Source organism: Nomascus leucogenys, chromosome 22a (assembly GCF_006542625.1).
Source record: "Nomascus leucogenys isolate Asia chromosome 22a, Asia_NLE_v1, whole genome shotgun sequence".
In the NCBI taxonomy this organism is placed as follows: Eukaryota; Metazoa; Chordata; class Mammalia; order Primates; family Hylobatidae; genus Nomascus; species Nomascus leucogenys.
Window position 1 is genome coordinate 127,601,706 of NC_044402.1, and position 23,556 is coordinate 127,625,261.

The window sequence follows — 23,556 nt, forward strand, 5'->3', positions numbered from 1 at the left end:
TTTTTAAATATATGTAAAGCATAAAAAGGGGTGGGGGAGTAGGCAGAAAGAGCCTAGAATCTGTATTCCCCTCAGTCTGTGATGAAGGAAGCCCTTTGCAAGCCTTGCTTTCACAACCTCAACATGGCATGGGCTTTGCAGTCAGTCAGGTCTCAGTTGGAATCCCAGCTCTGTCTCTCCTTCTCCATGAATGGGGTCATAAGGGATTATGGGTATTTTGTGGGTAAGGAGGTATATGATACCCTCCTCATGGGGCAGCTGGGATGCCTACCTGAGATAGGAGATGGAGGGCACTGGCACCAGGAAGGCACTGGGTCTGTTTCCTTTTCTTACCTCTTTCTCTTTCTCCTCTTCCACGTGTTTTCTCTCATTGCTTGTCTTAGGTCACTTACAGAAATCGTTCTTTTTACTTCCATTTCAATCAATTTTGGAGATTTCTCCAAAAAAGATAATAATGGTAATGAATACTTAAGCAGTAACATTTAGCAAGTCCCTTTTATGTACCAGGAATATCAAGTACATTTCATGCATTTTTTTTTTCATTTACTTTTCACAAGAACTTATGAAGTAAGCTACAATTAAGGCAGAGAGGAAACTGAATGAGTGATGGAGTCAAGGTGTGAACCCAGCCCTAGCTGACTCCAGAACTCTTAATTACTCTGTATATTGCCCCCATATCTAATTTTAGGAATGCTCAGTTTTCTGTGTTTCCACCCCCATCCAGATGATGATAATATGAAAACAGTAACAGCTGGTACATACCTTGCACTGAGCACTGGTCTGCCTGCTTTCCACATATTAACTCATATAAGGCTCACTGTAACCTGTTACAGGTTCTATTGCTGTCCCCATTTTTGCGATCCCCATTTTTTAGGTGAGGAAATCAAGGTGCAGAGAGGCTAAGTAACTTGCCCACTTACTCAGGTTCACATAGAGTTACAATTGATGTTCAGTCTGTCATTCTTAATGCCTCGGGTGTCTTTCCCCTATCACTTCATCATTTCTTAAAATTCATTTTAAGCCCATTTCAGACCAATCAGAGAAGAGATGGGAACTCCCTCCTGCTTAGCTTAGACATCCCAGCTACTCTTTCCAGTAACCTGTAGAATTCTTTTCTTATCCTTGCTGCAGTCTTTCTAAAGTGGTGATATATTGGACATTTCATCCAAAGGCTGAACTGAGACTAATGCCTAAGCAAGGAAGAAAAAATAGCAAATTCATTAACTAGGAATCTATTTACAGTCAATTCCCAAGGCTCATTGTGCAGTCAGTGGTTCTGCATCGTTTAGAGTTGCTAATAAATGAAAGTCTTTGCGTCTTTCCAAGTGCCTTGATATTTACAAGTCTCATATTTTACCATAGGAAGTGGCTTCAACAAGCATATTCATGTGTTGACAGTTCTAATTAATACAAGTAATTAGCCCTGACAGAATTGTGAAAAGGAGACCCATTCATAAATTTGCTAATTATGTTACTCTGCTCAGAATTTAATCGCAGTCTAGTCTTTAATCATTTCTGTATATGGGCAAAATGCCATCTTACTAAATTCTTCAGACTTTTACATTTACGTCTAGCAAGAGGATTTTATTGAAATTAATTTGCGGCTGCAATTTAATTTTCCAGTATGCAGGAACTGGTAAAGAACACAGATTATAATCATTCTGGAAAGAAACAAGAAAATGAGAAAAGGCAGACAAGGGAGGAAGAAGACATCAAGTACATACCATATGCGTTCTCACATGTAAAGCTTGTACCTTTCTACCTATTCTGATGCCTTTTCTGAAAATAAAAATAGTCTTATTTAGGCCACTGGTAGGTTTATGGTACAGAAAATTTGAAGATGGTTGGTTACTTTGATCCAAAGTTGAGCCCTCTTCTCTTGGATGTAAATAGCCTACTTTTTCGAGTGCTTTTGTTCTCGAGCAGGGGTTCTCAACCTTGGCACTATTGGAACTTTGGGCTGGATGATTCCTTGATTCCTTGTCAAGGTGAGTGTGACTGCCCTGTGTATTGTGCGGTGTTGAGTAGCATCCCTGGCCTCTACGCACTAGATGCAAGTGCACCTCTCCCCTAGTTCTGACCCCCAAAAGTGTCCCCAGATGTTGCCAGTTGTCTCCTGGGGAGCAAAATCACCTCTGGTTGAGAACCGCTATGCTTGAGAGTAACTTAAGATAAAAAAAAGAATCCGGTAAAACTTCTATATGGAACACTTATAGCAGCTGTAGCAAAATCAGTAAAGCACCTTTTCATGGAATCATTTACCAGGCATCATGGTACAGAACCCAGATTTGGAATGATATTCCTTGAATTACAATACCTCCTTCCTACTTTTTCAGCATTAAGCTCCCTCTGGTCCTCTTAGATAGAAAGTAGAGTTGTGCTTGGTAGTAAAGTAGCTTATCTAAAACCCCTTTACTTTTCTTTTTGTTAATAGATACACTGGGCTGTCCACATTCATGGATTTAACATTTGAAGTTTTGATCACTCGCAGGTGACCTCAGTGTTCCGAGTAATCAACTCCCAGTGTTGTCTTCCCTTCCAGTCCGTTGATTCCTTACTTTGTGGTCTTGCTCTCCTCCCTCCACTGCTTAGATTTCTAGTACTTATAAATACCTTCCACGCCCTTGCTTCTCAGCCTTTCTTCCACTTACCTGGAAAAATCCCAGACTTGAGTGAGCCTGGCCACTAGGCTTCTTGGAATGTGGATCTGGCAGCTAAGCCTTATTAGAGAACATGACTCAGCAGAGCAGACTGAGCCTATTATACATGCACATTAACCTCTCAACTATCCTAGACCTCCCTAAGAAAATGGAATCCACCCCTAGGTAATGCCCCCAACCTCCCATCATGAAAACTACAAACGAACCTATTCTGTACTCACCACCCCCTACTTAACTGGTTCCTTCCTGACACCTGAGCAGGGAAGTCTTCTTCCCTTATCAAAAGCTAATCTTTCACCCACCTACCCCAGCTTCTCAGAAAAATATTTTGTCATTGATTATCCCCTTTTCCCTTGTGTCTTCAGCCTCTCAGTCTCTACTGGATCCCTTCCATCAACACTGAAACATATTCTTAGTCTCTCTCCTCTCCTGTCTTGAGAGAGAGAGGAAGACAGCAAGTGAGTATGCAATAACACAGCAGCCTTTCAGTAACCATCCTTCCCTGTTCCATTTACATTCATATTATCCTCTTCAACTTTGAATCTTGCCTCTACTGCTACAGTCGTGTTGCTACTCCCATTATTCCAATGAAACAGTTCTAGCTAAGTTCCCCTGCACTCTCTATGTTGCTAAGGCCTGGAGTCACTTTCCTTCCCCAAATTTACTTAACATAGTTAACTACTCCTTCCTTGAAACCATACCTTTTTTCTTTCTTGTTTTCCCAGTGTCACACTTTCCTGGCTTTCCTACTATGGTCTGGTCTTTCCTACTATGGTCTGGTCTCTTTCCTGGGTCTTCTTTGCAGGCCCACCCACCTCCACTTTACCTTTGAATATCAGCCTTCCTAATGACTTAATTCTAGGTCTTCTTTTCTTCTCCCAAGGCTTTAGTTGCTATTTATATGCTGGCAACTTCCAAATTTATCTCTTCAGCCCAGTTTTCTTTCTGAGCCTCTAAAATTACATATAAACGTACTCAAGGACATCTCAGATGCATCATTTACAAACTGAATTTATAATTCTTTTATACCTTTGTAACTCATTCCTTTTGGCCTTTTGGACGTAGTGAGTAACCAAGCCTTCTTGGTGGTAACTCAAGATACATCTCAAATCCTTTCACTTCTTTTTATATCCATTGGTGAAAGCCACTGTTCTTTACAGATAGTGGAAGGTGAGGATGTAGAAATAAGAGCCAGGTCACACAGGGCCTTTTAGGCCATCTAGGACTCTGATTTTTTCTCTGAATGAGATGGACCCATGAGAGGGTTTTTCTCAGAGGAGTAACATAATCTAACTCAACTTAGAAGGACCACTGTGGCTGCTGTATTGAGAATAATTTGTAGAGCAGCATAGTGGGTTGAATGTTATCCTCCGAAAGATATGTCCGCCCAGAACCTCCAAGTATGACCTCACTTGAAATAAGGCTCTTTGCAGGTAATTAAGGTAAGGATCTCAAGATGAGATCATCCTGGGTTAGGGTCAGATGTCCTGATAAGAGACAGAAATGGAGAAAGCAGACACAGATGAATGAGCCATGTGAAGACAGATTGGAGAACAGTCACAAGCCAGGGAACACCAAGGATGGCCAGCACCATCCAAGCTGGGCTAGAGGCATGGAATGGGTTCTCCTGCAGAGCCTCCAGAAGGAACCAACCCTGCCAACAACCTTGATGTTAGACTTCTGGCTTCCCAAATTGCAAGAGAATAAAGTTCTGTTGTTTTAAGGAACTCAGTTTGCAATAATTTGTTATAGCAACCCTAGGAAACTGATACAAGCAGCAAGGGTAAAAGCGGAAGGCCAGTTAGGAGTCCATTGCAGTAATCCAGGCAAGAGAGGACTGCGGCTCCACTTAGGTAGTAGCTGTGGAGGAGGTGTGAAGAGGTCAGCTTCTGGACACATTTTGCAGTAAAATAAAAGGATTTTTTGACAGAATGCTTGCAATTGTGAGATAGAGAAGTGAAGAATGACTAAGGTTTTTGGCCAAAACCACTGGAAAGTTGGAAGTAGTTCAGGTTTACAGGAATTAGAGTTCAGTCTCAGAGTTGTATACATTGAGGGAATTAGTAGAGCTCCATGTGCCATCATCCTGGACCCCTGTTGACTTTTAGGGATGGCACCATGTTTGAGAGGCCACAGAAGAGACCCAGAGCCAGTGAACAAGACATAGAGTTTATAGAGAGGACTTACAGCATAGTCCAGTGGCAGCGGGCTAGACAGGAGAACTGCAATTGCTTGAAAAAGCATGAAGTTTATAGCAAAGACACAATGAAAAAAAAACACGGGCCAATATCACTGATGAACATAGACAGAAAAATCCTCAAAAAAACACTAGCAAACTGAATATAGCAGCACATCAAAAAGTTAATTTACCATGATCAAACAGGCATCATTCCTGGGGTATAATGTTGGTTCAACATACGCAAATCAAAAAATGTGACTCGCCACATAAAAACCATATGATTGTCTCAATAAATTGCTAGTTTTTTCCAGCATTATTTAGGAGAGTAGTTAACTAGTGTTAAATAAATAGATCCTTGATGCTATTCATCTTGGATCTATGGAGAGTTCCCCAGGTGAGAAGCAGTTCAATCACAAGAAATGCCTGCAATTTGGACCATCTGTCCTTGCACTCTTCACCGTAAGGCTCATTCTTAGTATCAATTTTGTCTGCCTGTTGTACCTAACTATATAGAAGGGATTCTCGCCTCCTCAGTAGCCCGAAATCAACACTGTTCAGTAGAAGTATCTGCAGTAATGGATGTGCTCTGTGTTTTCATTGTCCAATACGGTAGCCACTAGCCACAAGTGCTGAGCATGTGGAAGTATTTACAAATGGATAGTAGGAGGTGAGGATGTAGAAATAGTACAACTTAGTGCAACTGAGGAATTGAGTTTTCAGCTATACATAATTTTAATTCATATAAATTTAAATAGCTATGTGTGCCTGGTGGCCATTGTATCAGTGCAGATCTAGAGCATTGGTTCTAAAAGTGTTGCCTAGAAGCTTATTAGAAATGCATATTTTTGGACCCTGACCTCAAACTCCTGGGCTCAAGCAATCCTCCCACCTCAACCTTCTGAATAGCCAGCCAAGACTACAGGCATAGGCCACCACATTCTTTTTAATTTTTTTTTTTTTTTTTTTTTTTGGTAGAAATGGGAGTGGAGTGGGTTGTGGGGAGGTTGGGAGCATGGGAGATCTACTGCACCAGAAGCTTTGCGTGTGAGACCCGGGATTATGTGTTTTAATAAGCTCTGCAGGTGATTCTGTTGTACAGTAAAATTTGAGAACCATTGCTGGGTCCCACTCTGAGAGTTCCTGATTTAGTTGTTCGGGGATAGGGTCTGAGAATTTGCTTTTCTAACAAATTCCCTGATGATGCTGTGATGCAGATCTGGAAATCATCTGAGAACCTGTTATAGAAGATGGAGCAACTCTTTGTGAGGTGGCCCCAGTTCCCAAGAGTAAATTGCATAAATCCCACATAACAAATATTTCAAGTCAGGATCTCTGAAGTGTACCCTCCATACTTGATGAAAATCTTCCCAGCTTTTTTCCCGTGATCTGGTAACAAACTGTGTCTGGCTCATAGGAGGGCTCTTAAGTACTTGTTGAATTAATAAAGAGATTATATAAATTAGCCTGAATAAAATATCTGAAGTTGAGAATTCTTATCCCACCTGTAACTTTCTGCATGTGATGGCTTTTTGGCCTTCATGATAACTTATTAGTGGAATTCCACTTTTCTGATCCGTAATTCTACAACTCGTTGTAGAAGTCATTGTTGTAGTAATTCTTCTCTCTGTAGCTTGATAAATTTTAATTGTTATAGTGGAAAGAAGGTAATTCTTAACTAGAGAAGGGTGTAGTATGTCCACACCCCCAAGAGGCATTTGCAAATGTGTGTGTGAGAGGGCTTTTCGGTTGTTGAAATGATAGGAATCAGGGTAAAGGGAGTACAATTTTCATTCAGTGCCAGGGGCCCAGGAATGTTAAATACCCTGCATGCACAGGACTGTCCTGTACAATGAAGAGAAACTCTGTAACCTGTTAGTAGGTGACAGTAATATTTCTTCAGTAAAATTACTTCTAAGGCCATGACTCTCTTTTGCTAGTTATATCTCTTCATGAGCATTTTGTAAGAGTTTTACTTATCTCATAGGAGGGTGAAGCACCCTCTGTCCTGCTCTTGCATAACATAATTTAATTCTTGCAGCAAATATTTAGTGCTGTGTAGTTTACAAAGATAGGAGACATGAGCCTACCTACAAAGAAGTTACAGTATCAGCAATAAGCTGGAAATGATGTTAAGAGTTGTATAAACTGGAGGAACACAAAGGGGATATTACCTGGTTTATCAGTTAAGGTTCAACCAGGAGACAAAACCAATGGAGACATATATTAAGAGCTATTATTGCAAGGAATTGCCTATGTGATTGTGGAGGCTGACCAGGCAAGTCCAAAATCTGTAGGGCAGGCCATCAGGAAGGGTGAGCAGGAACTCTCGGGTTCATGGCTGAAGCTGCAGTCCACAAGCAGAATTTCTTCTTCAGGGAAGTTTCAGCTCTGCTCTTAAGGCCTTTTAACCAATCGAATCTCAGGCTCATCCACATTATCTAAAATAATTTCCCTAAAGTCAGCTGATTATGGACTTTAATCACATCTACTGGATGCCTTCACAGCAGCACCCTGATTAGTGTTTAATTGAATAACCTGAGATGGTAGCTTAGCCCACTTGTTGTCAAAAAAGAGCATCGCACTTGGAGATTGAATGTTTGAGCACTGTCTCTGAAACATGCGGCATTTGTTCTGACCCTTGAATATGGGAAATTTTTAAGTGGAGCAGTTGGCATTCTAGAGGGAGTGACTATTAAAAATTAACCAAAGGAAACAATAAAAGAAGCCAAGGCATGAAAGTATAATCAGTGTTTGCAGAATGGCTAGTTGTCGCTATATGGCTTTTTCCTGAACCTCAGCTCTCAATTTCCTCATCTGAGGAGTGGGTTCAATACTTGTCATAACTGTCCTCCAAGGTGGAAGGAGATGATATTTGAGGGTGCCTTTTGGAAACAGTAGACAATATGAATGCTAAGGGATTTTTTTTGTTTCTTTCTTTAACCATCCATGTGTCCAAGGCATGGACACAGGCCAAAAGCCAAGCCAGGATAAACAAGGGGTTGCTTTGTCTCTGGCTGATGTGAGATGGGCTCTACCAACTAGAAGCTACTCTTCCCATGTCAGATCACCGAGGTGTTTTATAGTCATGGTGGTGATAACAGTAGCATTGGTGAGAGTGTGAGGTTGGTGTGATAAAAACCAAAGGCTCGGTGGGTAACACAGAGCCTGATTGTTGCAGGCTTTGTCTAAAATTTGTGTTATTAAGAAAAAAAAAAGTGACATTCTCTTGACCTTAGTTTAGACCTAATGGGCTAAAAGAATGAAAAACATCCCTGTATATAAGTCTGTGCCCAACTGTCACAAAGAGGCAATAGCCATCTGCTCTGGGCTAAGACAGCTCAGCCTTTTTTTTTCTTTTTTTTAAAAGAAGTAGACCTGTTTTTGATGCTTGAGATATTAGGGATGAGGGAGAGTCATTTATTATAAACGTGTTGAATACTTTGCCTAAATAGGGAAAGGGACTTAAACTACATCCAGGGAAGCTGTTCCAAGTTTCTTAGGTAACGGCCATTATGGCCAATTGACTCCGTCACCAAAGAAAGCACCAGAAAACGATGGTAACGTGAGTCCCGTTTGACAGACTTCTTTCCTTTTCAGAGCTGTGTCCTACAAACCAAACAAATCTCCCCCAATTGTTAAAGCCATATGCATTTTGAAGGAAATGTAATCCATATGTTCCTGAGTGACTTATGCCTAAGTCATTAAAAAGTTATTTTTTAAATGTGATTTCATGTTTGAAGTCATTTTAGAGTATTTTTAGTAGACTCTCATTCTTCATAATGCTAAATTTTTCTTGGTTTGTTTTCTTGTTTTATTTAAACACACTGTATATCATCTTAACACATCCTGTGGTGAGGCACAAAGGGAATCTTGAACTCAGAAGGAGGGTCTGGTGTACTGGACTAACACATTTGAGGCAGTTTCTATTTTCAGAGGTTTACAACTGTTCCCCCTCCTTAATTTTTTATTTTATGTCCTGGGCTACTTTTAACCTGGTCATATCATCACCCCAGCCCTCTCCCACCCCATTCCTCAAATGGTTGTCCATGAAGAAGAAAAGGGAAAAGAGAAAAATGACAAAGAATAAAATCACATGACCTCCTAGGATATATTTCTGTGCTGTGCTATGTGATCCTTTCTTCCCAGAATTGAATGTATTTTCCCCTTTTAGCTACTGTTGTTGCTTGCTGGGAGAATTAAGGTCTTTCTTAAAGTGTCAACAAAAGAGAGAAATAAAACGGAATTGAGGAGCAGTCTCCAGCTTCTCATTTTTAGGGCAAACAGAAGATGGTGTCTGCTTAGAACTGAAACTAATTGAAAAATGGTTTCATTTTTTACTAAAATAAGCTTTTTCCCCCCCTTTTTAACCTTTGTCTGTTTGGAGTCTCATGATATGGACCAAGTTTTATCTGTACATGAAGCATCCTGGTTTGTGTGTGCATTTGTCCATCGTGAACATCTGTTGGCTGCCAGAGGGCACGGAAGCAGCCTTATTTTTCGGCACTGGTAGAGGTCCGTTGTCTTCTGCGTGCCTGCTCAGGCAGCAGGCGTGTAGCATCAAACATAGCGTGAGGCATTCACCACCTGGAGGAATAAAGATGTAAGGAGTTAACAATTTTACTTTTCATCTCTGCCAGCCTGTGAAATATTTTCCAATGTACTTTTTCTATTTGGTTCTCAAAACTGCCCTGAGGACCATGGTTTTTGTTTGTTTTCATAAAGAAATTGAGGCTCAGGGATGCGACTTCAGTATTTCACGAGGCAATCTTGGCAGCTGTTGTGTGCCTCGGAGAGGAGGGATGTCCTTCCCATCGTGTGGGGACATTTGAGGACCTTCGTGGACTTTTAAAAGCCCTGCCCCATATCATTTCAAGCGTATTAAAACATAATGCAATCTCATATCTGTCCCGCAGATCCCATGCATAATATATATCATCATATATGTGAGTTGAGTTATAAATAGTTGAGATGGTACATTTAATTAAATGTTTATTACTTTTAATTTTATAGTTTCTGTTTCATGTTGGAACCAGCTAATTGTTTTGAGGTCTGGAACATTTTCATGGGCCTTTAAAAAACTCACCCTCCCTGAGTGCTCTCCCTACAGTGGCTGAAGCCGCCTCTTGCGCTCATTCACTCCTGTTTCCCTCCTCACACCTGTGGCAGAGCCGAGGCAGGTGCTTAATAAATACTTGTTGGTGAATGCCCAAGTGAGTGAGAGAAGGAATAGAAGAAGTAACAAATAAGTGAAGTACAAGTAAGTGGCAAAGTCTGGTGTCAAAGGACGTCTGAACCCTTTGTGGGCTCATTTTCTTTGCACTGCCATCACGGTGAAGCAGAACGGGCATCTTCAAGCTGTGTATCAAAGTGTATTCCTCCCCATTTCTCATTGTTTTGTTCCAAGCCAGTTTTCTTCTCTGTTACAGCTAAGGCATGAGAAGGAATAGACTACCAGGTTATTTGACTTTTGATAACTTCATGAAGCAGCAGTAGCCACTTTCAGGTCATAATCCATTCTTTTCTCTCTGTTTAGTTGCTATAGTTTATTTTTTGCCTCGCAAATATGGGATAAATGTGGCTACTAATATTCAAATATTCAGACAAGTTTCTTGACAAAATCAGAGAGGTGTTTTTTTGCCTGTTGTTTCTTTTGGTTTGTTTTCTTTAGAATACTAGACATTTGCTCTAAGTTATCTGTCATGTGATTTGTGTGTTTTGTTGAGATATGATTTTTTTTTTAATCCAAAGGTGGATCTTTGTGGCCTTTCTTCAAAGCGCTAGAATTTGGTGGCAAGGAACTTATTGAACATGATAGAAAACTAGAGAGAAAGCAAAAGCCCACTTCTTTTTTTTTTTTTTTTTAATTTTACTTTCAGTTCTTGGATACATGTGCAGAACATGCAGGTTTGTTACATAGGTCACATGTGCCATGGTGGTTTGCTGCACCTATCAGCCCGTCATCTAGGTTTTAAGCCCCATGTGCGTTAGGTCTTTGTCCTAATGCTCTCCATCCCCTTGCCCCCTAACCCCCAACAGGCCTTGGTGTGTGCTGTTCCGCTCCCTGTATCCATGTGTTCTCATTGTTCAACTCCCACTTACGAGTGAGAGCATGCAGTGTTTGGTTTTCTGTTCCTGTGTTAGTTTGCTGAGAATGATGGCTTCCAGCTTCATCCATGTCCCTGCAAAGGACATGATCTCATTCTTTTTTATGGCTGCATAGTATTCTATGGTGCATATGTGCCACATTTTCTTCATCCAGTCAATCATTGATGGAAAAAGCCCACTTCTTAAGAAAGAAACACAAAGGTGCTAAATGAGAGGAGGGAAGAGAGACGGGGATTACCTAAAGAGCAGAGCCATCCTCCTCTTTCTCAGCCCTGCTATGCCCCCTGGAAAAAGGGGTCTGCCCATATGAGTGGGCCTGGGAAAGCTGCTCCACCCAGTTCATCTGGACTCCCAGGGTCACTAGATGGCACCAGGGCAGATGTGGGCCACACTCAAAACCCTGCAGTGCCGCTTCATGGGCGGAGCTTCTGGGTCAAGGCAGGAGCTGGAAATGGTGGAACTTGCCCTCCATCTGTGAAATTTTTTGAGTCAGTCATTCAGCAAATAATGACTGGACACCTATGATAGTGACACGACAGTGAATGGACAGACTGGTCTCTCGAGTCCAGGGGCTCTCTGCTCACACTCGGCCAAGCTCTTGGTCTTTAAGGGTGCCTTTCATGAAGTCTATTTGAAATGTTTTGGTTTTGGTCAGTTTTTGGTTGGGTTATAGGTAAGTACACAAGTTACCACGTGTATTCAGAAGGCTGAATCCATTTATCAACTAAAGTTAAAAAGGAAGGAAGCCTATAGCAAAAAGCAAAAAAAACAACAAAAAAAACGCATGCATGTTCCCCCACTGCTATATGATTTTCTATATTTATGTTTTAATTTCTTGGTAGGCCCGGGCTTCAAAGTAGAGACTCAGAGCCCTACCTGAGTTTGGGTTGTGCCCTGTGGCTGCCATCCTTCCTCACAGAAGTTCCTCCCTGGACTTCAGCCTCAGGGTTCTTGTTCACTTTCTCTATTTCCTTTTTGCAGTGTGTACGTGTGTGTACAAAACTATATAGTGTTGATTGTCCTTAAATGATCTTCTTCCAAACTCGTCCAAACCATTTGATTTGTAGCAGGAATCCCAAAGTATATCCTCCCCAGAGAAAGAATGAGATTTGCCTGGCATCAAGTTAAGGAAATCATTACTCAAAAAAAATTGTGTAAGACATTTTCCTGTGCTAGGGATGCTGGTGACCACGAAGTGGGTGCCTGGGGGAGATGTCTGGCCTCATTATCTGGGAAAGTTGGGAAGCGGGTGTTTGCCTGTTCCCTTTTCCACTCTGTTTCCTCATTGGCTTTGCCATTTACCCAACTGCCCCCATTCTAAGAATGGTGCTTACTGATCAAGAGCAAAGCTCTACCGCCTTAGGAGTAGTTCATAAAATGATTCCTAGATGTAATATTCACTCTCTTCCCTGCCTAGTCCCCTTCAGCAAGGACCTCTCTAACATTTTATGTTTGAATTGTTTTCTTCCAGAGACAAAGGTAAGTTAGATCAAGAGTAAACAGATGGAGATGTTCATTCTTGGAAGCAGCAAGCATTTTGTTATCATTGTTATTGTCTGAGCAAGTGAAAACCAGATGAGAAGAGCCTTGACCTGCCTCCTTCATTAGCAGAAGTGAAATAGATCGTATCTTTCTTGCAGCATTCCTGTGAGTGTTAGAACAACTCCGTAGCCCATGAATAAGGCTACTGTGTGTTAGAATTGTGATTCTGCCTGTTCATCCTCCTGGCTGCCCACCCCTGAGAATCTCCTTTTCGTTCGCATGGGCTCTTTGATAGCAGAGTGGCTGCCTCTCTGCAATGAGCTTGAGGGTTTTGTGGGGAAGAGGCCCAGCGCCCCTCACCGCCTTTCCACATGCTTGCCTCCTTACCCAGTTTCACAGGCCTTGACAGATGGCCGGCGTTTGTCTCACCTGCGCTTCCTTTTTACACAGCACTCGGTGTAACACTTCAAAGAAATAATTAGCATTCTAAGTCTTCTCTGCCCTGTGCATAGAATGTGGGGAGTTTCTGCTAAAGAGGGACTTGAGCCCAGAGTGTTGTATGGGTGTTGCCCTTATGTTATGTTAGGTTATGTTATGTTATGTTATGTTATATTTTATTTTTGAGACAGAGTCTCAAAGCCTGTCGCCCAGGCTGGAGTGCAGTGGTGTGATCTCGGCTCACTGCAAGCTCCACCCCCTGGGTTCACGCCATTCTTCTGCCTCAGCCTGCTGAGTAGCTGGGATTACAGGCACCCGCCACTAGGCCTGGCTAATTTTTTGTATTTTTAGTAGAGACGGGCTTTCACCGTGTTAGCCAGGATAGTCTCGATCTCCTGACCTCGTGATCCACCCGCCTCGGCCTCCCAAAGTGCTGGGATTACAGGCATGAGCCACTGCGCCTGGCCTGGGTGTTGCTCTTTTGAGTCCTGAGTGTCAAGGTATTAACTTCTTTAGAGTCACTTTTTCATTGAACAAGGATGTACAAAAGAGACATCTAGTTATTAGATTCTTCTGGTTTGGTTCTAAAATAAATGGGAATGTACCTGTGGAAGTGATTTGCATAGATTTCCAGGCACCAGGATCCTCTTTAGTGTCCCGCACCCAAGAGCAGGGTGGATACTCCCTGCAGGCTGAGAGTCGTGAACCATACAGTGTTCATGGTGTCATTGTATAATTGGAGATCACTCTTTTCAGGTACCTCGCCAGTGCATGGCTCAGGCACATCCTGGAGATCTTGGTGCTCCCATTACCGTTTTCAGGCCATGTATCTCTTCCAGGCTGTGCTCCTGTGGCACAGACAAGGCCTAGTTCCACTGCTCTGATGGCCACATGTGAACCAGCAGCAGTGACTCCTTGGTACGTGGAGAGAACTGGGACTCTTAGTGGGTAGCAAGGAAATTATGTTTTTAAAACCACCAGCTCCTCCTTCCATTTAGTTGGCAGTTCCATTTCTAACATAAAATCTTTCAGATCTGAGCTCTCCTAGGGCCTCCCAAGATTTAATATGGTGCCCCAGAATGATAAATGAGAATAAAGAGAAACTCTTCGTAACAGGACCATGTAGAAAACGTGGAATCGATGCCCCCGAGGTAACTAACTTGATTGTGGTACTCATTTCACTACACACAGACACACACACACACATCTATAAATACATATATAAAATCATCACGTTGTACACCTTAAACTTACACAATTTTATTTGTCAATTAGACCTCAATAAAGTTGGAGGTGAGGGAAGCCCGAACTCAATGACAGTTTGCTTTCCTCAGACTGGCCATGGGGTGAGGGAGGACCCCGCTCCTAGAGGGAGCAACTTCTTGATTTTCCTTTCCTTCTTATTTCCCCCTGGGGCCACCCAGAAGCCAGGCCAGTCCTTACTCAGATGATAGAAAACCTTGTTAGTCCTCCTAATGAAATGGGCAGTTTGGTACAGAAGAGGGAAATCTGCTTGGATTTAAAGATGACGTCAAACTATTGTCCAATGCAGGGAAATACATTTATTTCTACACGAAGAAGGAACTCTTTAAAATCTGTTAGGCTTGGAATTTTCAACAATGATCTATACATAAACTCCTTAAGTATTGCCTTGTGTACTGACATATTAAAAGTTATGATGATGCTTAGGAACTACATATTATTTAGAAAATATTTGAAAAGAGATAATACACAAAAGCAAGATTTCATTGTCGCCAGTAGATAGCAAGCAAGATTACCTTGTCCCTCTGAGGGTTCTGATTGAGTGCATTTGGCTGCAGGAGTAATGTAAGTGGCCCCAGGGTTGTTGTGTTCTGTGTCTAGATCTGGGGAACAGTCACACTCATGGTTCCAGTTGAAAATAGGTCTCCTGCCCCCATTAGCATAGCAGGGCCTGTCTGGTCATGAGTCCCGACTGTTTGGTTTGGAGACTATGTGCAGTATAGATTGGAGCAGAGGTGCAAAGCCCCAAGTTTTTGGTACCAGGGACGCTTGGAAGGTGTGAGAGCACAGCCTGCTCTTCCCTCAAGGCCAGCCCAAACTTAGCAGCCAAGCAGGGTTTCTGAGGCAGTCCAGGTGTGGAGCTGTTGTCCATCGTCACTTAAGTCCTCTGTCACCTTGTCTGCGTCCTCTGGTCATACTAGATCTTGGATATGCCCACCCCCATGGAGACACCACTAGACCAAGAGAAATGAGGATGCCTAGTCAGTGACTTCCCAAGTCCAAGTCAAGATGTCTGTTTCAGCTGCTTTGACATGCAGTAACATCAAAGGAGCAGTATCCCAATATAGTAACAATTTGTTGTAAGTTATCAAAATGTGTGAGCTTTACCCACGCCTCCTTACCTGGAAACCCTCCCCTGCCTTTTCCTCTTCTTTGACTATCCCATCTTCACTGTGTAGGAGACTCACCACCGTACACTGATGAAGAATGCACACAGTTCCGTGCGGTGCTGCCGCTACCTTATGTTCATCTAGAACACTCAGAGGAAGAGAAGAGACCCCAGTCCAACTTCACGCATCAGGCTATTGTCTCATTTTGAGAGGAGGAGAGAAGGGAGGGTTAGGAGTACCTTACTGGGGCTTGGGTGTGGCTTCTAAGTGCTGCAGGCACAAGGTACTATGACTTGGGCCTATCGGGTAGGTGTCTGGAGCGAGGCCTCTTGGCCCTGGGGCACAAGGGCAATGATAAATTTCAGTGACCACAATACTGCTGTGATATTTTTCCCCACTTGGTGGCATTTTATATATAAAACTGAGGCTTCATTTATTCTGACCCCCTCCTCTCACCAAAAGAGCCATCATCTTTTTCTTAGAGGCCCCAAACAGGGTAGATGGCAGAGGCCTCTGGTCTGGCACAAGACTCGGGTTCCTGGTTTATCCTTCAGGCTGGGATAAGGCTGGCCTCACAAGTGAGACTCAGAAACAAGCCACTGCTCTCCTGAGTGCCTGTCTTCATGGAAAAAGGGATCTTTGTGGTCATTCGTTTCTGTGCCTTTGTTTTGGAAATGAGGAACTTGAGGCCCAGAGAAGTCAAGGAGCATCACTGGATGTCTCGCGTCTCTGGTTTCCCAGTTCAATTTGTGTCTCCCCTTCGGCACACCCCGCCTCCCTTTAGTTTTGCATTTAACACAGTCTTGCCTTCATGACTGCTGCCTCCTTTTTTTCTGTAAACACGAATATGAAGTATATTTGCTTTGCTTTTCAGCCTTGTCTGCCCCACTGAGTGTCCAAAATAGCTGGCTGGAATTCATGAGAATGTTATGTCTTCAGATGTTTATAATCCAAAAGAATCCCTTATGGTTTTTTATAATAAAACAACTTAGATGTCGGTATTTTGTGTTGGAAAGGCGAGCGAAGTTCACAATGCAGCAATTACAATGCAGTGCATTATGTATAATTTGTAGCCTGCCCCAGGAGCAATGGTGAACGGTGAAACACCATCCTGGCCCTGTAGCGTAATTAGCAGGATCAAATGCTGCACAGGGAGAAGCATAATAGTTGTCATCCGAGGTAAGTAAAAGTAAGGAAAAGTTCTGATACACCCCAAATTATATAAAGAGCAGCCCCTATATCAGGCTGCAAATACATCAAGAGTCTTCATTGCTAATTGAAGAAATCTTTTGAGGTTTAGCAGCTCATAAATTCACACTGGGAATTGCCCTATTGTTCTAAGTCTTATCTTTGAAATGTAACAGTTGTACTTTTATATTGAGTTCCTCCAATAGTACCATTGTAAACATGAAGAGTTTGCATTTTAACGTAAATTTGAACAATGTGGTTTTAAAAGAGTTCACCACATCAATAGAGGCTGTTTGGGCATGTTTTATGCGTTCTTTTCTCTACAGTATGTAAAGCTCTAAATGACTCATAGAAGTATGTTCGATTTAGATCTGTCATGCTGGTGTAGTGTCCTCACTGGAACTTGTACTGCCCTTATTTTTTTCTACTGTGAGATAATTACCTGAAAACAGGTCTAGGCCTTTTGCCAAGTCACTTGCCCTTAATCTGTCTTCAGATCCATAGAAACAATTCTACAGCACTGTTACACTTGGTCTAAACAGCAATACATTTTGTGCCTTTTCATGATCATCTTTTTTCTTAAATTCAAATATTCAATTTGTACTCTTTTTTTTCTCCATGTACCAATTACAACCCTTCCTATAGCCTGCTAGCCCCCCACTAAAAATCTCTAATTTTTTGCTAAACCACTAGTTGGAGTAGAGAAAGGTTGCATGGTAAAGGGAAAGATGTGTGTACTGGTGTCCAAAGCAAACTGGTGGAATATGAAGAGCACTGGGCTTGGATCTGACCCCTGGACATATGGACCATACCGTTTTCTGGTGTGAGACCTCAAGAAACTGCCCACCTACCTCGAGCCTCAGTCTTTATATCTGTATAATGAAGGCAATATTTAGCACTCTACATCTCCTTCTATTCCTGCATTTGTTCATTTATTTATTCATCCCCAGGCATAGAATGTGGACATAAACCCTCACTGTCCTTGCCCCCATGGAGCTCCCAGTGCAGTGAGAATGCACGCTCTCAAAATAATTAGATTCACGAATAATCACTAACCATAGCATCATGTGCTGTGAAGAGAGGGGATTCTGTGAGAGCTTCAGGCAAAGGACCCTCATTGGGGGTGATCAGAGGACACAGTCACTTTCCTGGAAAAGTTGTGTTTGAGCCAAGAGCCAGAGGACATGAAGCAAGGAGAGGCGGGGTGGGGCAAGGGGTGGTGAGGGGAGAGTGGGGCCCAAGGGGGCTAGAGAGGCTGCTGGTAGCCACGCCCTGCACTTACTGGGCCGAAGAAGATTGTTTATTTTTGCTGTAAAATGAAAACCAAGAGTAAAGTGGATGAGATGTTTGTTTTTGAAAAGCTCTCCCAGCTACTGTGTGGAGAATGGCTGGTAGGAAGACAGGAGTGAGTGTGGGGAAATGATTTAGGGTTGTGTTAGAGTTCTTCAGAGGGACAGAACCAATAGGATGTAGGTATGTATAAAACGGAGTTTATTATGGAGAATCAGCTAAGTGATTACAAGCAAAGTCCTTATGATAGGCCATCTGCGGGCTGGGGAAAGAGAGAAGCCATTAGTGTGGCTCATTCCCAGTCCAAAAGCCTCAAAACCAAGGAAACCTGCAGCGCAGCCGTCAGTCTGAGGCCCGAGGTCCAGGAGCCCTCAGGAGGCCAACTGCTGAAAGTCCCAAGGTCCAAAGGCTGAAGAAATTGCAGTCTCGTTGTAGGACTTTCTCCTCAGTTCAGCTAAAAACTGGGTTCCTGTCACACAGTCGGGAAAGATAAGGCTCGTGGACACATAGAAGGGTAAGAAAAGCAGAATTTATTGGGTGAAAAAAGGAAAAAACTCAGCAAAGCAAGACGGTTCTTGTTAATAGGCCCCCATCTCACCAGTCGAATCCCAGGTCACCACCCAGGAACAGGAGGGGCCAGACTCCTCCCTGTTACAAATGGCTGGAACTTCCCGAGACCCCACCCCATCATCCCATTGCACAGGTCAGTTGGAGATTCTCTGGGAGCCCTTTTTACTTGGCTGGCTCGTCATATTCAAAGGCAGGAGGAGAGGAAGCAAGCATCCCGCACAGGAGGAGAGAGGAAGAGCAAGAAGACTCAGCAGGCTGCGTACCCTTCTACTGTCTGCCCTGTTCTACCACACTGGCAGTCCACTGGATGGTGCCCACCCACATTGGGGCGCATCTTCCTCTCTCAGTCTCCTGACTTGAATGTCAGTCAGTCTCTGGCAACTTTCAGAAACACCCAGGAGCACTGCTTCACCAGCCATCTAGGCATCCCTCAAGCCAGTCTAGTTCATACCTACATTAACCATCACAGCGGTTCAGGCACTGGTCTAGGCCCATGATACAGGTGACTCAAACATAGTCGGTGACAGGACAGATAGAGAAGAATGGACAGATTTGGGAATGTTCAGGTTAAAATGACAGGTTTTGATGGATTGAATTTGGGGCAGGACGAGTGGAAGAGGAAGGTGTCAAGGAAGACTCTAGGGTCTGGGCTTGTGTGACTAACCAGAGGGATACTGGGGGCATTTCTGAGAAGCACAGCCTAGAAAGGGGGTCATTAGTGTAACTTACCTTTCATTGCTTTGACCCAGTTGCTCACATCCTTTAATTCATTTGGTCCTCAGAACACACCCATAAGCTAGATTTTACAGATAAGAAAATTGAGGATCAGTGAGTAAAGTAACACATCCTAGGGCACAAAATAAGAGGCAAAGCCAGTATTCAACCTCAGCTCTTTCTGGTTCAGAACCCGTGCCCTACTCTCGTTCCCCACCAGAGCCAGGTAGCAGAAGGGCAGCTTTGTAAGACACCGGTATCCACTCCAGATTTGGTAAGCAAGGTTTTAAGCAGAATGAAATGCCTGGAAGAGAAAACAGGAGATTTGGGGTGTGGTTCTGTGCCTCTTAGCTCTTAGGAAAACCATTTACCTTCTCTGGACTTCCATTTCCCATCTCTGACATGAGCAGGTCAGATCTACTATCCTGGACACCCCTCGTGTCCTGGAAATGCATGACTTTTATGATGTCATCCTGGATGCATCTCATACACAGTCTCCCATCCACACTTGATTAAATCTTTAAGGCTCCTGTCTTAAAACCAGATAGTCCTTTCTCTGCTAGCTTTTTATCTGGCCAAAGCACATATTTAGATACTTCCAATGAAGTTCAGAGAGCAACATATTCCTCTTCCCTTATCTAAATTTTCAGTTACCCAAGATGAGCCTAATTCTAGGTTCCTAACTTGGGATTGATGTTTAAAAAATTTAGTTCTGGGGTTTTCTTTTTCTGTTCATAAAATTAGTTTTATTTTACTAGAATTTATTAATAATGTCTATTAATAGGCATGTAGGAATAACTCATTTTTTGTTGTTACTGAATATCTCTCCGTAGTAGAGACCGTTTTAAAATAATTTCTGAGTTTAATTCTCGTTCAGTTTGAGACTGAGGCAGGCCATTTCTAGGGTGCAAAACCAGTCTGAGACACTCCTTGGCCTCCCTGAGGCTGGATGGGTTTGTTTGTAAGAGATGTTAGATTTCCATCATTCTGAGCAAACTATCACAAGGACAGAAAACCAAACACCGCATGTTCTCACTCATAGGTGGGAATTGAACAATGAGAACATTTGGACACAGGGTGGGGAACATCATACACCGGGACCTGTCATGGGCTGGGGCGTAGGGGGAGGGATAGCACTGGGAGAAATAGCTAATGTAAATGACGAGTTGATGGGTGCAGCGGGCCAGCATGGCACATGTATACCTCTGTAACAAGACCATACATTGTGCACATGTACCCTAGAACTTAAAGTATGATAAATAAATAAATAAATAAATAAAGGAGCTCATTGAACTTCAAAAAAAATTTTAAAAATAAAGGAGCTCATTAAACTTCAAAAAAAAAAAGATGTTAGGTTTCAGTCACAGAATTGCCTCCTGCCTCTGTAGGTTAGCACACACATATAAGCACACACTCATGCAAACACATGCAGGCACACACATCCATGCACTCATGCACACACACACACACACACACACACACACACACACACTGTCTCTAATGGGGCACAAGATTAGGATTTGGGAGAGGAATAATGAGTTAATCAGACTTAAAAGAACACACAAAAAGTGGTTAATTAGACTCGGTTAAATGCCATCAAATACAGAAACAAGCATGGTTTTAAAATGACCATCATACTTCTCAGTTTTTCACATCACAGAAACTGGCTTCCCAGCCATCACAATTCTAGGCTAACTCTGACCCACATAAGAATTTCTCAGCTCTGGGGTGCAGAGAGCAAGGGCTCCTGCTTGTTTGTGCATTTCTCCAGATGACTTCTCACTGCCACATATCTCATGGAGCTTATCGACTCCAAATGGATAAAGGTTGCATCGCCCTCATGGTCCAAGTTATCTAGACCTTTGTGGAGAAGCCCACCCTGTTTTCCTAAATCACAAGCTGCTACCTCTCAAATTTCATGGCTATCATACTTTTGATAAGTATATCATTCCTCTTTCACTATTTTCAAGTTGCCCCCGCCCTCTTTTCTTGCCTAGCAAGCACACATCTGGCCACAGGCCTCACATGTGGTAGGGTTGGGCTGGGAGGCTCCCAGTGATTCCCTCAGCCCCACCCCTGATGATTTGGGTACCTTTGATACCAGTCATGACTCACTCTAATTGCAGGTTTTTCTCAGAGCAGTTTGTCTTCCTCTAGTTCCACCTGCAAAAGATGGATGCCAGGTGGCTGTCAGCTTTAATAAGGGCTTTGGACCACTGTGTTCTCCTAGGCTGCAGATAATCTCAGGGACAATTTCCTAGGTCAGCGATTGTTTTTGTAATTATACATTGATATTGGCATTTCTGGACCTGTAGTTATGTACTAATCAGGCTTATGGTATTTGAAAAGTAAAGATAATTTGAACTTTTAAAACATTTCAGACAGCATTCAGCATCAATAGATGTAATACATCTCATATCTCAGCCTATTTCTAGCTACTGAATGTTCTTTAATATGTCCAGAACCCCAGAGCCCAGGCAAAGCTTGTGAATTTCATAGAAAAAACAAATAGACTGAACTGTGTTCCAAAGCCTGTGGGTTTGTAGCCCCTCCTCACCTGTTCCTCACTATTTGTGTCTCAGGATTTGAGAGCTATTTAGTGGCTGAGGCCAGAAATTGAAATCTACCCTAATGGTGTGTTAGCTTGTTCTTTCATTCATTCCTCAAGCATTTATCATGCACCCACTATGTACGAGGCACCAGGGATCCAGAGGTGAATTCCTTTGTTCCCAGGACTGGGTGAGTGACATTGGGTCAGTTTCTTCTACTCTGGTGTCATCACAAATAGAATTTTAACCAACAATTGTATTTGTTGTGTTTTTCAGGATAGCTGGGTTGCACTGGTATCTTTTAAAATCTACATCATCCAAGGTCGAGCATAACATAACCTAGGAAACTACCAGAGTCTTTGACTCATAGTAAATGTCACCAGAAACCTACCTGTACAAAACCAAATGCCATGCTAGTGCAAATGGTCAAAGGCAAACATAACCACAGAACACAGTATGGCATTCCTGTGGTCAAAGTTTCTCAAAGTGGGGCATGTGGGCATCCAGCTCACTTGAGGTGCGTGTTAAAAAACGCGCATTCCTGGGTCCTCCAACAGACATTGATCTGGAATCTTCCATTAGAACCCTAGAATCTGCCTCTCGCCAAGCTCCCCAACATGGGTTTGAGAATCACTGTTCTAGATCCAGCATGTAGTCTTTAGCCCTTGGAAGCATGCTGTGTTTTCTGCAAGAATGTGGCATGGAAGTATTGGGTAGGTGTGGGACTTGGGGCCACTTAGGTGGTTCACTTTATTTGCTGCTAGTCAGTCAGGCCACCTAGCCTAGGGGCCAGCCACCTCAATCCACTTATTTTCCCAGGCCCAACAGCCTTGTTTTATGAGACACATGGTTATCTGCAGTAGTTGTCCAGGGTGACCTAAACTTGACCACTCGGGGATGGTTGTTCTCAGCAGAAGTTGCCAACTTTTTGTCCCTTTTCAAAGTTCTTTTCCCACTGGCTTGTCTTTTTTTTTTCCCTTATTCCTTGAATGCTTGGGATGATATTTACTTGTACTTTTTTTCATGTGCAAAGGTTAAGGAGTGTTTTAAGAAGATTGAGGTTTCTGAGGGAAACGTTGGCTAATTTCAAATGGTCTTTGATTTCAAAAGTCAATGAAAACATTCCCTTGATCCTTGGTTTGAAGGACTGGAAATTGGGCCAGCTCTCTGGTTTGAAACTCAAGTGGAAGGGAGTGAGAAGAAAACAAAACAGGTCTAAATATTATCAAAAATGCTTCTTTATACCTTTATCTGAACAGGAGATTTGAGAGCCTGGGCAAAACGCAATGGTGTGGGGGATCTTGTTACTTGTTAATGGAGGAACTGCCCGTGCTCATATAGGAGGGTGAGCCATGCAGCTGGCATTGTGTCCCTTGGAGGGAGGGAGCTGCTGTCCTAGGCAATTATGAAGCCACCACTTAGGACAGAGACCCAAGAAAGATGTGCTTTCTTCTCCAGCAGAAAGCACATCTGTTCACCCCTCTGATCACTGGGGGCCTGCCCAGCAGCTGTGACAGCCAGCACCTGCTGAACTACCAGTTGCCAAGCTGCCAACTTCAAAGATACTGTCTTAGTCAGTTTAGGCCACCTTAACAAAATACTACCATGAACCCGGTGGCTTAAACAACAAAAATTTGTTTCTCACGGTTCTGGAGGCTAGAAGTTCCAGGTACTAATATGATCAGGTTATAGTGGGGTCCCTCTTCCTGGATTATAGATGGCCGCCTTCTCACTGTGACCTCACATTGGCAGAGAGTGCAAGCTCTGGCCTCTTCATTCCCTGATAAGGTTACCAATGCCATCATGGGGGCTCCACCCTCATGTCCTCATATAAACCTAATTACCTCCCAAAGGCCCCACCTCCACATACCATCACATTGAGGGTTAGGACTTCAACGTATGGATTTTGAGGGAACACAAACATTGAGTCCATGAGAGCCTTCGTGACCTCTCTGAGCCTAGGCGGACCAGGCAGAACAGCAACAGCTAACGCCCTGGGGTCATAGGCT

At 43.0% G+C, this 23,556-nt stretch overlaps 1 protein-coding gene and 1 pseudogene across 1 annotated transcript in view; one reads left to right on the top strand and one right to left on the bottom strand.

The window, feature by feature from the left end:
• Window positions 1-23,556, top strand: part of RHBDD1 (rhomboid domain containing 1) — a 161,931-nt gene that overhangs the window by 121,910 nt on the left and 16,465 nt on the right. The window lies entirely within an intron of this gene.
• Window positions 7,784-7,906, bottom strand: LOC115832677 (annotated as a pseudogene).